The sequence below is a fragment of the Pygoscelis adeliae genome, unplaced genomic scaffold (genome assembly GCF_000699105.1).
Source record: "Pygoscelis adeliae isolate BGI_AS28 unplaced genomic scaffold, ASM69910v1 Scaffold167, whole genome shotgun sequence".
NCBI classification, from domain to species: Eukaryota; Metazoa; Chordata; class Aves; order Sphenisciformes; family Spheniscidae; genus Pygoscelis; species Pygoscelis adeliae.
The window spans coordinates 4,728,894-4,729,193 of NW_008825428.1; positions in this window are offsets into that span (position 1 = coordinate 4,728,894).

Sequence of the window (300 nt, forward strand, 5' to 3'; positions counted from 1 at the left end):
CGGAGATCGCTTTTGAACACGCTTCGCCTGGTGTGCCCCCCCCCCACAGCCCCCCGCCGCCGCAGGGCCGGCCTTGCTCAGAGTCCCCGCCGGCACCCACCGCACAGCCCCGGCTCCGCCACCGCAGCCCGTCCCTGACACTCCAGCACCGGTAATTTCATCGAGGGATTGTGACCTCCACGCAGGGAGGCTGGCTTTAACACACATCCAGACGTACAATCAATATAAATCGTATTTTAATCCGCGTCGGGGCTTGGCCTTTGCTGGGAGGTATTTAGGCTTTTCCTCGCCACAACGAAC